The sequence below is a fragment of the Meleagris gallopavo genome, chromosome 1, assembly GCF_000146605.3.
Source record: "Meleagris gallopavo isolate NT-WF06-2002-E0010 breed Aviagen turkey brand Nicholas breeding stock chromosome 1, Turkey_5.1, whole genome shotgun sequence".
NCBI lineage: Eukaryota > Metazoa > Chordata > Aves > Galliformes > Phasianidae > Meleagris > Meleagris gallopavo.
The window spans coordinates 174,898,240-174,912,268 of record NC_015011.2 but is presented as its reverse complement, the minus strand read 5'-3'; the positions used below and the strand labels follow the sequence as shown (position 1 = coordinate 174,912,268).

The 14,029-nt window shown below is 40.3% G+C and overlaps 1 long non-coding RNA gene across 1 annotated transcript; it reads right to left on the bottom strand.

The window, feature by feature from the left end:
- Positions 1 to 1,085: 1,085 nt before the first annotated feature.
- LOC104917613 lies at positions 1,086 to 5,932 on the bottom strand. The gene is made up of 3 exons (XR_004158648.1): positions 5,706 to 5,932; positions 1,771 to 1,951; positions 1,086 to 1,128 (listed from the first exon to the last, which is right to left on the bottom strand). It is a non-coding gene; the product is annotated as an uncharacterized LOC104917613 (long non-coding RNA).
- Between the last annotated feature and the right edge of the window lie 8,097 nt (positions 5,933 to 14,029).

Genomic DNA, 14,029 nt, shown 5'->3' with positions numbered 1-14,029 from the left:
CACTTTTCCAAAAAAGCTCCCAGAAATAGCTTTGTCAAGGAGAATGTTACAAGGGATAGAAAAAAAAAAAGCAGCGTAAAGATCTTTCATTTTGTCTGATACGAAATGCCATATGCTTCTCCATGCTTCGTTAATGCTCCCTTCTTTGTCGCCTACAAATGCACGATGAGTTCAACCTTCAGGGGTCAGCAGTGCTCAGCATATCTATGTGAACCGAGCTTGGAGAGTCTGCGGGGACTGTCGGATAAGAGCGGAATGGGCTGAATATTAATTCGGTTGCAGATTTAGGTTGGACAGTTTAGAATCTGAAAGTCAGCTAGGTAAATATCATCCCCCATCTTGGTGAGATGTACAAACGTTGCTAACCACCCAGACAGTTCTCTTTTGAGGAAAAAAAAATATATATTTCATTCAGAGGGTGCACTCGGATTGTATTCTTGTGTATCGATTTGCTAGAGTATAAAATTCTCTATTTACTCATAGTTTTGAAATTAGAGTAGCTATTTTGGGCTTTCCAGTGCAGAGCATCCTGTGTTTTGAGTGATAACATTCACTGTTGGAAAGCTTAATGCTTTCAGACTAGCTGTACGTGCTCTGGAATCAAGGTTGCTAAATGCATCAGTTTTGATTGCTGTACTGAAATACAAGCAGGATAAAGAGTCCGCTTCACTGTCTCTTTTTTATGCCCAGTGATCTTTCATACAGGGTTCTGCCTAAATTTTAATCTGTGAAGATTACCTTCAAATTAGGGGTAAATTAGAGCTCAGGATTTAGAGTGCAAATGCCCTACTCCACTAGAAGCCTACCAATTTAGGTGCAAGGGAGCACAATCTTTACAGCTTTAGACTTGTCTTAACAACGTGCTGTTTATGGACGCTGTTTAGCATACGTAGGCATACATGCATGCAAAGCTGAGAGGTTGAAGTGAAATGACTCAAACAGTGGATTTCTTCTGTTACAGCATTAACATTACTGCTACTTTAAGCTTTCTTATTCATGTTAAAAACAGTTGACTGAATAAAGGAGAGTAAGAATTGGAAAGGATATGAAAATATAATTATGACAGTATAATAAATTACTGCTTACCATTTCCTGAGTGTTTGCAAAATCTGCCTCTTTTGAGCTACACTGTACCAAAAGCATTATAATATTAATCAGGACAATACAAGGAATACATATTTCTATCAAAAATGACTTAAGGTAATACACATTCCTGCTCTCTAAAGGCAAAAACTAAATAAATATGACTTTTTTCAATTGACTGAAACTGTTCAAGATACACTGGTAATGCACGTTTATACATGGTTAAAAATACAGCCTGAGCCTTAGCAGCCTGTGTCTTGCATCTAGAATTTTATCAAATGTAGAATAAACTGCTCTGTATCGAACTCCAAATCACAGCAATAACCCCTGAAGTTATTTTTATTTGACCTCAAATGAACATAAAAAAGAATTTATAGAACAGCCATTTCTTTTGCTATTTCTGCAGCATCTGTCAAGGCACTGGCAGTGCAGCCTCAGTGCAGAAAGTGTTAGTGCTTCTGAAACGTATTATTAGTGTAAACCTTGGCCTGGACTTGACTTTATTTTATATTTTATGACAGAATGTCAAAACTACTTCGAGATGCATTAATGTAGTCACTGGAATGAAAACACTTCTAGTCAATTAGTGTTTGATCTAATACAGTTAGCTACACCACTCGATCTTCAAGCACTGACATTCTTATACTACAATCTGTCTTTCATCTATTACATGGAGAGGTGACTTACCACAAGGGAGTAACAGATCTTGAATCCTGGTTTAGCCACAAAGTAGTCATCGGATTTGAAGGTTATCTTTATCTGATTTGTTCTTGATGTTATTCTTGGAGGTACTTCCTTGTGCCCACACCACCGTCCTCGTATAACTGTGCTGGTCTCTGATAAATCTTCCACTTCCACAAAGTCATACCTGGGAACCAATGCAAAGAATTAATTTTTACTGATTCTGGGTCAGTTGGTGGCTGCAAACAGACAGGAGCAAAGCTGAAGATGAACTGACAACTGGCCCCTGTTCTCTGCTACAAAACACCAGGCTAAATGTTACACATGGTAGACACGCTTGCTTAGCTCATAATATACTAAGCTGCAAGCAACTGCTTGAGTGCCCAGATGGCTACTTCTGGTACTTCTGGAGCATGACAGGCAGTATTTTCAGCCATGCTGTATTAGCGATGTGAGGCACTTAGACGTGCTTGGTACACAGTAAACACACGCACTGCACTTCATGTGGTGGATAAATAATTTAGAGATCTGATAAGATATTATTTGAAGTAGGCTGCCCAAGCAAAGCAGCTGCAAGCACTTGCGCACTTGCTGGTGGTCCTGAACTCCCTGCAGCAGCATCTGCTAGCTCGTCTGCTGAGCTGGGGCAGGAGTCAAGAGATGCTAGGGGAACAGGGAACAGGACATGCTGATGAAAGGTGATTGTTAGGATCTTCTTTGTAGGTGGTAAGATGCTCCTTGTTGTATCATTTGGAATAACATATCAGGCTTTTGGGAAAAAAATGGGGACTACTCTGCTGTTTTCCTGAGTGCTGTCACCAGAAAAAGCATCACCTCTTGTCTGCACAAGGTTGCACTTTGGCCAGGTACATCCCTGGTGGTCCTGAGCCTAAACTAAGCAGTCCCTGGATATCTGGCACTAGAAGTAGGGCTCCACACATTGCAGCCAGCAAGGGAGAGGTGATGACAAGGCGGGCAGGCTGAGTACAGGCAAGGAGAGACAGTGAGAGCTGCCATCCCCACAGCAATGCTAAGCATTAGAACATTGGAGGTCTCCACTCAGGAAAAGGCTTTTGTTGCCACACCACGCGCTCCTTCCAAAGAGGGAGTTTAAGTGTTAAATAACTCTTACATGAAGCATGCTGACAAAGAACTCCCCATGACCTGGGTCTGAGGACCAGGCGCCCGCCTCTGTCCCAGCTCACAGGAGATGAATAGCTCTGTCATAACAGCCTTGCTTTCCTTTTTCTGCTGAGAGCCCATGTAAAAAAATCCAAGTACTTTGCAATTTGAGAATATCAGCCCTGCTGCTTTTACATCCACAACCCCCAAATTACATAGAACAGAAAATAACAGATTTGCCATAACTGAACAACTACATCTGCCCAAACCCTGCTGAAACAAATGGTTTTTATGACATTAGAAAGTTATGTTCCAGACAGAAGTAAAGTGGTCTCTGATTCTCTCCACTGTTTTTAACCAGGCTCTGCTCTCTGGTGGGCATGGACATGGTAGGCAGCACAGATCCTTCACCACACACATAAATTGTCCCCAGAGGCATTCACAAAACACGCAGATGTGGCACCGAGGGACATGGGTTAGTGGGCAACATTGATAGTAGGTGGATGGTTGGATGAGATGATCTTAGAGGTCTTTCCCAACCTTAATGATTCTATGATTCCGTGAACTGCTAGAAAAAATGGAGCAAATCCATGGAGTTCTGAGAAAGCATTTCTGCTTTCAACAGCAGAGACTTTGCTGCAAAAACATGGAGGTAGGTGCAATCTCAATTGTTTTATGCTTCTATCCAGAGCTTCAGAAGCTGGTGAACTTAAGTATTTTTCAGGATCATCTCTTATCAAGTGCCTGCAGAAATCTAACAGCACTTCTAGAAAAATCTGCAAAGGCTTCAATATTTCCCCTCCTGCTGCAACAGCTCTGCAAAAATGTACCTTTTCACTCCACAGCCTGAATGAATTTCAATCAGTTCAGCCTAATAGTATGCAAATTACAATAATTAGCATTAATGAAAAATGGAAAGAAAAAACACTAGGAACTTTCTAGAAAAAAAAAGACATAAAGTCAAAAGCAAATACAAAAGGAAGCAGAGGCCCTGAATTACCCGTCCAATATGCACAGCATTAAGCAAATGCTTGCGTCTCAGTATTCGATTAAAAACATGCCTAGCTGTCTCTCTACAGCAGCACTGGAGAGATTGTCAGGTACTAAAGCAGAAGAAAGCACTTGGTTTTCAAGCATTAACAAAAAAATTTAACTATGCACACAGTAAAAACAGGCATAGAGCCATCAGAAGCTGTCTCCCTGGGAAATTCCTTGCTCTGGAAATAAATAAAAGTTTTCCAGTAACTCCAGGGAAAGCTCTATTTCTGAAAAGAATGTAGTATTTCTCCAGCTTCTATAGACATATGGATTACAGGAGATCTTTGCTTTTCTCTGCATCCTAAATTAGCTGCTCTGGGAAAAGCAGCTGGACTATCTTCCAAAAAGGTCAAAATCCAGAACACCGATAATGGCTTTACTTCCCCTCACTGTGCCACCACCTTTAATGGCTCTTGAAAGAAAATATTTCATCTTTTTCCACAGTAAATTAGCCCTCTGTTTCAAAGATGCAATGATTTAAGGTCAGCCACAGTTTATTCACTATGTAAATATTAACAGGCCACTTCTGTATGCATCAGACTCTCAATCTGGGAAAGCATTTGTGGTGCTAGGTGGTAACTCATTACTTTGCTGCTGATCTCAGACCAGCAATACCCGAGCAGAGCAGAAGCTGCCAAGACAATAAACGTGCAAGGGGAAGAGAGCCAGTTTCAGTCTGCATTCCTTTATTGCTAAATGGAAAGCAAACCTGCAGAAATGATTTTCTCTATTGGTAATGTACAAAATTAACAAAGCAAAAACACACACACACAAAAACACCCAGTAAAACCCTACAGAGGTACCAAGCCCTATAAATGCAAATTAATTGCCAAAGAAGATAAGATAAGAAGGGGCTGGGTGTACAAAAATCCTAACAACTGAGTTCTCCACATAGATAAGGTGAAAATGACAGCATGATCGGGCAGAGAGCTGGAAGCTGAGACTTGAGCTTTTGATGTAAGCAGCATCACAGCAATCTGGCTTTAGGAGTGCATAGCAATCTTAAGCCTTCTGACGGATCAGATAGTTGAATAAAGGAAATAGAAAATAAAAAATTAAAACAGTATGTTATTTATAGTGCTTTAGTGAACACTGGCAAGATTCAGCTCTGAGCTCTGCTATCACAAAGCAGTTTCTCCACCTGGGTTAATCAGTCAGATCAAGTGAGCTTATGGCCACTTTGGCTTAAAAGAGGAAATCGAAAAAACTGATATAGTAGATCATCGTCTATTAGATATACTTGTATGCAGAATATACTGATGTTTGCAGACGTATATTTTAAGGTTTTAAAAGAAAATATGCCAGTGAAGAATAACATTAAATATTAACAACAATTTGAAGAAAATAACCATATTTTTCAGTGTATTTTTACCTGCCCCTCACACCACAATACAGGCATACCTACAAATGCACCTTCTGAAAAAGATGTTTCTGTCTGGATGAAACTTGACAGAGGTGACAAAGGACAAAATCCCATTAATGTAGTACCTGAGCTGTATGGCAGCTGGATTTGAGCATTTAAGTGCCTTGTGTATAGAATGTTATAGAAGAACCAAAACCTTGCACAAACTGCTTCAACTCTAGGATAGCTCAGTTTATGATAAACTGAAAGACAGGTTGGAAGAGGCTCCTGGAAGCCTTACCCTTGAAACAGGGTCATCATAGATCAAGTCAGGGTTATGCAGGCTTTGCAATCTGAAGGCAATGGTCATGCCATTAATCTAGAAGGTCGTCCAAAGGAGCGCTTTGCCAACTTCCGCATCAGAGGGCTTGCCACTCACCTGCAGATCTCATTTTCAGGCTCCTCCAGTCCAAACTGATGATCAAAAGCCAGCTGGATCCTGGTGCTCTCTGGGGACTGCAGCCTCCACGTCAGCAGGAGGTTCCTGGGGTAACTGCTCGGGAAGCGAGGACTGTGGATGCAGCCGTTCCCTGCCACACTGATGGTCTCTTCTTTTCGGTACAAGTCTGTGAGGTGATTGCTCTCTGTTAGTAGTCACAACTTGTAGAAATTAGTGTGTTGTTCCAGTTACAGGAAGGCAAAAAACACAACAGTTTATAAAACAGCACAAATTATTTGCATTTAAAATCTAAGACTTCTTTAGACTTTTTTAAGTCAAGTCTAAGAGCATTCATTATTAAATAGGAAGTACAGTGTGTAGTCCCTTAATTCAACCCCCGTTAAACAATAAAAAGAGTTCTCAACTGTATACATTCTTTATTTTATGACAAGTATATAATCACTTTTACAACAATATTGATAACTCACATCCCACCATTTTGATTTTAAAACAGAATTTAAAACTTTAATAGACACTGCAAACATGAGAACAATCAAGTGAGGCAGAATCAGTTAAAAAGGCAAACATCACTGTTTCCCAAATCTGGTGTTGTGGGGAGAGATGTTCTCTGAGCAAAGCAACAAAAACAACAAAAGAGGGATTCTAATTTGTTTACCGGACTTAAGCATTTCCTCCCAGAAGCATCAAAACAAACAGCAACTCCATGCTTACACCAACAAAACTGAAATCAGAATCTGGCCCACCAACCATGTTCTTGAGTAACTTCTAGACGAATAGCCAAGCCTTTACTTAATTACAATTCCGAAACTTTTTCCTGAGCAAGTACTCAATTGTTCCTAAAGTTTACGTAAAGCCTCAGCTGCTGTAAATCCCTTGCTACAACAGGAACTGACGCAGGAACTGCGTCAAGTTCCACCTCCAGCTCACAGTGTCTTCTCAACTGCACCAGGCATTCGCACCACCCAGCTGTGATCAGTAGTAGGACTGGGCTCCCAGCACCGACAGTTGGCAAACAGCTGGACTTTTGTGCATTGTCAACTTCAGTGTGGTGAAATTTCAAAGGTCAGATCATTTCAAGGCAATGCACAATTTCCAGTTAAGATATTTGAAACTGAGCCTCTATGTGTGAAATAGTTATCTACACATCCCTTACCACGAGTGGAGATCTTGAGCTGAGCTCCCTCACAGCACAGCCAGTGGGACTTACACTCCGGCAGGTCCTGACTCAGCCAACTTCACTGAACAAATTTCAGCTAACTAGTAGAAACACGGACACTATCTTGCATATGAACATCTACAGCCTTGTGTCCTGACCTTAAACTGAACATCCACATTTCTAAACAATTTAAATATAATGAATGTATTTGCTTCTTAAGTACCTTTGGCAAACAGGAACCCAGAGAAATGCTACAAACTTCATGGTAAGTGAAATTACTTTTCAGGTTGCATTTGCTGGTTCCCAGTTGTAAATATCTCCCCACACAAAGCTGTAAGCAGTGTGGATGTGTGTCAACAGTTCACTGTACCCTTCCGACAGGGTAATAATTCTAGCTTTCAAACAACCCTCAACTTAGAAGATAAAAGTCTGAGTTTCCTGTAAAAATCTCCACAGATCTGTTTGTGACATCTATTTTTAAAATGCTTTCTTTCAAGATTAAATGTTCTCAAATCCTAAGATACCCTTTCCAAGGAAATACAGCCTTGACTTCATAGCTCATAGAACACAGAACTAGCAAGTTTTGTTTTGTTCTGTTTTGCTCTGTTTTGGCCAAGTAATTTTGCACTCGAAAAGTGGAAATGCAGTGGAGATAAATACCACCCACAAATGGGTTTTGTTGCAGTTTTCGTCAGGAACATCTACGCTCAAGTCTGTCTTTTATTTTATTTATGTATTTTTTCCTGGGGAAAACAACAACAACAAAACCCTCTCTGTTTTTAGCTCCCTAAATTTGGGATGAAACAAAATGTCCATCCAACCTTACTTAGTTTCTTCTGAAATGCTGAGGACATCTGGACTCTGAAAACATGCAGAAAAACTCACCCAACAGTATTTAACACAACTATGTAAAAAATGCTCATAAAAAGGGATTAAAATAAAAACAATTTTGATTAAATCATATTCTGCACTTTTGAACAAAGCAACCATTCCCTAAGTGAGAGCAAAACGTGGCAGAATTCCTTTGATACCTAACTTTGCTTTTCTTTCTTGGGCAGTATACTCTTGCAATTTCCCACTACCAGCACCCATCTCACCGTGCAGTACTGCACGGTTCATGCTTCTGATGGAAAGGTTCTCCTTCCCAGTCAGACCTAATACAGGTTTTTACCCTGGAGCTGTCAGCTGCTGAGATTAGGGTGCAAACAACTACATATGAGCACACAAATGTGCTTACATATACCTCAAACAAAAAGTCTGTGCACATTACTTGGCACATCAGTAAAGAAAGTATGCTAACATTGTTCTTGTACCCCGAGCAGACATGTTCTGTCGCAGTTTTTTATTCAACTTAAACTCTGAATTCAACAGAGTGGGGTGTTTTGCAGTATCCAGTTGGAATAGGTGAACTGAGAAATAGAGCTGTACATGTTAAAAAATCAAAGCACAGTGACTTATCTCTATCACAGTAAATGCAGTAATTACGGATTGACTCAGGCTGGAGGGAAGCCTGGGAAGAGGATTCTGAACAAAAGCATCACCGTATGAAGATACGGATTTTCCATACAGAAAGAAACTTTGGCTGGTAACAAAGGACGTAAATACTGTTTCTATAATTCCTCACATGACATTGGAGCAGACTCTTCAAGATCTTTTAAATAGTTTGATTCTGTCCTCATCTGCTAAATTACAATCTGAAGTGGTGCAGCCAGGACTGGAAGTGCTATTTTCTAATAGGATTTTCAGTGCAATTTTGCAGAGTTAAATGGTTTAGATTACACACAGATACATAGCCATCCCAAACTCAGTTTCTGAAGGTTGGCCACTCAAAAATCAAGTATCTGGGAAACACTTTGAGGAGGTGTAAGCAGCTTGCGTATTTCTTGTAGCAACTGAGGCATATGACTAAAATAACAAGACCATTCCAAGGAGGCAAGTATTGTCATCATCTTGGGGTACACTTGGGGGAACAAATGGAAATCAGATACTGGCCTTGGGCAAAGTCAGAAAAAAAACAACCCCCCAAAAAACAGCACTTGGTAAATATGGAGGAAAAGGAAAAGGCAATGCCTCTTTCAAGGCACTGAACTGCCCCATGCCGTGATGCAACACAATGCAGTATTATACGGTGTCCTGAATGCCACGTAGTAACTGTATTCCATAATGCTTTACGGGACTAAATAAAAGATGACAGTGGGTAATACACTGCCTGTCACATTTACTAAAAAGCATATAAAATCATTTCACAATGAATAAAAGAAAGTGTTAAGTCATAAGCCAAAAAACGGAGGCCGTTTAAGCAATACACACCAGGGGCATACTCTATATGGCAGGAGCTAGAAAGACATCTTTACACATGGTACAAGGAGACTACTTCATAAGAAAGATGAGTGGGAAGGAAGCTAGAAGACAGTGAGGCAATTCCCTGCAGAGGCTGAACTGACTGGAAAGCAACTTTATATTTCACTTTTCTGAACTCAGTTTTCTTCCCCCTAATCCTTGTCCAACTAATTTTAAACTTATTGGTGTGTATGATAACCCAGCAGTCCAAGTTAAAAGAGCATCTGTATTTTCAGAAGTGTTAGCCTTCCTCCCCTTGCATGGAGATCAGTGAAATATGGGGTGATGCTCAGCCCAGTATGCAGGAAATTGGGCATGTCTGAAGACCCTCCCCAGCTAGAAACCACATCCTATGGTTTCTCATGGGCATGCTCTCCTAATGTCATGCTGCATGAGTAGCAAGACCTGGAAACCACAGTGTCTGCTGTGGATACCTGCATTTCCTGTCAAGTTTTCACAATGTATCGACACATCCCTCTTAAATCTGCTCCCAGTCAAGGCATGTCTGCTACAGAAAGAAGTTTGCTTTTATTATCATCCTTCTACAATGAGCTCCTTCAGTTAAAATCTAAACAAACTTGAAATGCAAGTACTGCTTGCTAATAGCTAATCTACCATCTGTTCTTGGATATCCACTGAGCAAAGAGGGTCTGTAGGTGTCAATTACTTCAGAGAAGAATTCAAAGAATGACCTGGTCTAAGGACCTAACCAATGACATAGAATATTTAATTCTACTTTTCTTATGTTTCTGGAGTTTTAGCTTCACTTGCGAAGGTGTTTTTCTGTATGTAAGTTTACTTCTGTCTTTCCTTTGTTCTCACAGAAGTTGGCCGACATCAATAAACTCTTGACATGTTGGTAGAGGCTGCAAGTATACTACACTGTGACATGTTTTACAACAAGAAGTATACCCTCTTAAATCCCACGGAACATAACCTGATGAGCTCATCCTCTCCTACAACTCAGGAGAAAGTTGCTGGAAACCATGTGAAATTCATTTCACCACTTGTAAAGCTATTTGTTTTATTTCAGGAAGGAACCTTGGGAGTTTGCATGTGGGAGTTTTCCAGATATAACTTTCCTCCCCCACCACTGCAGTCTTTGAAACAAATACAGCGGTCAATCGTTTGCCACCAGTTTTTAAATACATGAGATAACCTTCAGGGAGAATAATAGCTCTTCAGTTTCTTCAGTTGAAAATTAGCCTGATCTAAATAGCTGAATCCACTGAGTGAGAAGCAAAGAACAGTAAAACATTTTTGAATCCAGGCCACAAATCAGTTCATCCTGGGGACAAGCATGCCAAACAAGCTGTATTTATGGCAGACTGTTCAGATATTCATTGGCTTTTTTCCTTTTTTTTTTTACTCCTCCATCTTCCTGCAATAAAGAGAAACTTTACTTGTTATCTATAAGGTTCTGTGTAAATCAGAGAAAAAATGACAGACTTCATGGTCAAAATAGTGTATTTCACAGCTGGTCACAGGTTGTTGGGGACATATAAAACTGTAAGGTCATTTACCTAGTTAAAAATGATATGTAAACAATAAAGGAACCTTAGCGGTGAACATAACATTACAAGTCCTCTTGGAATGAGGAAAATAGCATTCCATGGTTGCACTTGTCCTAGACATCTCTGTCTTTTAAGACAGAAGCTTCATGCACCTAGATCACTTCTGCTCCTACAGAGAGTCATCCCCGGGGGAATGCAGAATGGGCCTGCACAGGTGTCTGTAGGGTGGGGGAACAGAAGGGTTGCTGTCAGTGAGACTGGAGTAGCACAGTACTAGACAGGAAAGGCCAGTCAAGAGAATACTAAGTGGGCCATCGGTAATGAAGTCAAGACATGTAACTCACAGTGCGTTACAATGCTTCTCACTATAATAAGCACTATTTTATTCTAATTTAATAATATTATTTGTACCATCGAATGTACACCTTCATAACAGCGTTAGGAATGCAGTGCCAAAGAAATAATCCCAAAATGAAGAGTAGGTTGGCCTGGAATTCAGAGATGAAGACTTACTCTTTTGTGTCACCTCAGGCGGGCAACTTGCTCAGTTCAACTGCACTGAACGCTGAAAAAGCAAATCCTCGCTGTTTTTTTAATGGAGTTATCAACCTCTGTGACATTTGCTTTTTGTGGTGAATTGTATTACTTGTCTTTACTTGACCTCTTGATAGAGATTTGTTCTACACAAAAGAACATGCTGCATGCTATATATTAAAGCAGAAGTGTCTACAGAAAAATAACATACGTTAGGCCAATATATATTAAAAAAAAGAACTGCCAGTTCTTTCATGGGTTGTAGCATTGCAATACACCTCCCTGCTGGACTCTTACACCAACAGCAAACTGGATGCATTTTTCTCTTGGAATTCCATTATTAAGTAGGAAAAGGGAAAATGCCTATTTCAAGACTGTGGAGCTGTAAATATGTGGAATAAGACTAATGCAAATTACCCCATGATCAAGAGAGCAAAAATACAGAAAACCTTGGGAAAACTTGAGGTAAAAATTAAGGACTCAACACTCCTGGCGCAGCAGAGGATATAAGAGAAACCCAGTAACCGAAGCAGAAGTTTACAGTGCTGACACTTTCATGACAGGACAGTACATAACAAACTTGTTCTAATGCTGAACAGCAGATGTTCACTGCCTCAGACAAGATGATGTCAGTTATAGACACAATTGCCTTTAAGCATGAATATCAAGACTGGACTTCAACTCATATCATTTTACTAAGTCAAGAACTAGAGAACGTGGATTTAGGCACTCCAAACCTTGTTATTTATGCAGTAGTTTAAAGTAAAAATGTCCTTGCAGGAAACTTCTATCATATCCTCCAGGCTCAATGAAAACATACTCCTTTTTTATTTTTCTTTATTTTTCAGATTTTTATGACCAAGGACTACTTTCTTCAGAATTCTGGTGTGACTCAAGTCTTAACAAAGCATTTTTCTTACTATACTGTTTTAGAAACTAACTCAGATTCAACAAGATGTCAAACTACCTTAAAGAAAAATACAGATAAAAGGAAAGAGAAAATCTGGTCAAAGGGGGAAAAGTTTCTCATGCTAAATATATTGTAGCAAATAGACAAGTAATTACTGAGTGGAAGGTTGTATGTTAAAACATTACGCAGTAAAGAAGAGACTGATTCAAAAGACAAATCGAGGCAATTTTCTCTTGTAATGTGGGTTTCTTTACCCTCTATGTCATCACTGAAATACAAGATCCAAAATCTCTGGAAGGGACTGAAATGTTTCTTCTTAAAGAGAAAAGTCTGGCAATAAAATTCAGGCAGACATCATTTCTGCGTCCTGATTTTGTCACGGTCCTGCTTCTAGTTTCTTCGGGTTGGTATATCAACTAATCACATTTAAATCCTCACAAGCTGAGTGCCCTCTGTCTGACGTGGTACCTGAAATAAGACCTGGAGCACTATGTCCAGTGACAGACAATGCTCATCCAGGGAGAACAGGATCGGCCAGTCTACAGAGGAATAATTACCACGAGTTATCCCTCTGGACACTGGAACATGTTGCTTAGAGAGGCTGTGGATGTCCCCTCCTTGGAAGCAGTCAAGGACAGTCTGTATAGAGCTTTGAGCAACCTGGTCTAGAGGGAGGTGTCCCAGCCTATGGCAGGGGGCTGAAACTAGATGATCTTAAAGTTCCTTCCAACCCAAACCATTCTATGATTCCATGATTCTAAGTTGTTTGTTCAGAATGAAGCTGTCCATTGGTAAATGCTAAGGATAGAGTTATATTTTACCTCTGTATTTTGCTTCGGGACTTCAAGAACATAGCTGTGCTCTGATAGTCCTGGAGGCCCTCATTCCACTAAAATGCGATTGTATGTAGTCCTCTCCTTTTTCCTTTTCTTTTTTTTTTTTCTCTTTTTTTTTTTTAATAGTAGCTTAGCAGGGAAATGGGAGTCTGTGTTGCATTTTTTCTATTTAATTGAAAAAGTTGAGCACACATGTATCTCCTCCCAAGGGATAGATGGGTTCTGGAGGATGCTTCCAAGATAAAATGTCCAATTTCCAAGAAATGGTTAGAAGTAAAATGCACAAACAGTTCTTGGAGCAGAGACCAGAACCCAAGCCTCAGCCACAAAAAAAAGAGCCAGCAACTTTTCCAATTTCTGTCTCCAAGACACCCTGTCCTGCATTTCTGGCAGTTTAGCCCAGCGTACACCAGGACTCCCTTTCAGCTCACATGCCTGAGTTTTCTTGGGATGGAAAGCACAACACTGGGGCATTCGGGTCTTTTCCCAGCATGGAGCTAGGTCACAGTAGGGCCCTGGCAAAGACTTTCTATCATTAAGATAAACCCCAAGTGCTGAGAAGCATTTCCCCAGTTTGGAAAGCAATTTAAGTCTTACGTACTGAGTACTTCCAGTGCGGAGCACTTACTTTCCTGTAAGTGCTTTGGATTTTCTATGACAGTTTAACATCAGAATGCTGCAGAGCTGTGATGTGAATAGATACTGTAATTTAACAAGGTTTCCAGGCACATTCATGAAATTCTTGGCTGTGCTCTTCTTTCATTGCTATGATCTTGCACCGAAAGATCATCTAGAGGTTTCCTTAATCCTGTACCAAAGATTGTAACCACGTATAATGGAAATACCTGGTTGAAGAAATCACTCACTGTTGGTAATTAGGAACTGATGGCTGGGAAGGTGATGCTGGTGAACATCAGCACAGCCCACAAGCTCAGGTGCTGCTTTGCCACATGCAGCAACAACCTCTTAATGTTGGCACAGCCACATTCAAATCCCTATAAGCTGAAACTAAA